Source organism: Otolemur garnettii, unplaced genomic scaffold, assembly GCF_000181295.1.
Source record: "Otolemur garnettii isolate 467f Iridium unplaced genomic scaffold, OtoGar3 scaffold00002, whole genome shotgun sequence".
In the NCBI taxonomy this organism is placed as follows: Eukaryota; Metazoa; Chordata; class Mammalia; order Primates; family Galagidae; genus Otolemur; species Otolemur garnettii.
Genome location: NW_003852397.1, coordinates 7,102,195 through 7,102,881, shown reverse-complemented (window position 1 = coordinate 7,102,881; position 687 = coordinate 7,102,195). Strand labels below are relative to the sequence as shown.

General features: G+C 42.5%; 1 pseudogene; it reads left to right on the top strand.

The window, feature by feature from the left end:
• The first annotated feature begins 248 nt into the window (after positions 1–248).
• On the top strand, positions 249–513 carry LOC111721732 (annotated as a pseudogene).
• Positions 514–687: the final 174 nt, after the last annotated feature.

Sequence of the window (687 nt, the reverse complement as noted above, 5' to 3'; positions counted from 1 at the left end):
GAATACTATTCAGCCATTTTAAAAAATGGAGATTTTGCAGCATTTGTATTAACCTGGATGGAGGTAGAACACATTATTCTTAGTGAAGCATCACAGGAATGGAGAAGCATGAATCCTATGTATTCAACTTAGATATGAGGACAATTAATGACAGTGGGGCATGGGGAAGAGGAGAGCAGAGCAAGAAAGAGAGAGGGGGTGAGGGAAAGGAAAAGAAAAGAAAAGAAAAGAAGAAAATAGGGGTCTTTCCATCCTAGCACCATGGCTCAATTTGTCCGTAACCTCACAGAGAAGGCCCTGGCGCTGGTGAACACTGCTGTGACTTATCTGAAGCCTCAATTGGCCACATTTTGGTACTACGCCAAGGTTGAGCTGGTTCCTCTAACCCCTGCTGAGATGCCTAGAGTTTTTCAGAGCCTGAAAAAAATAGTCAATAGTGCTCAGACTGGTAGCTTCAAACAGCTCACAGTTAAGGAAGCTGTGCTGAAGGGTTTGGTGGCCACTGAGGTGTGAATATGGTTTTATGTCAGCGAGATCATAGGCAAGCGAGGCATCCTTGGCTATAATGTTTGAAGACCAAGCTTTAACATCTGATTACATTTGACTTATTTGAGAGGACCATGTGTGATCAGGCTGTTATCTAAATAAAGTGCGCCAAAAATCAATGTTTTCTCTGTCAAATAGTAC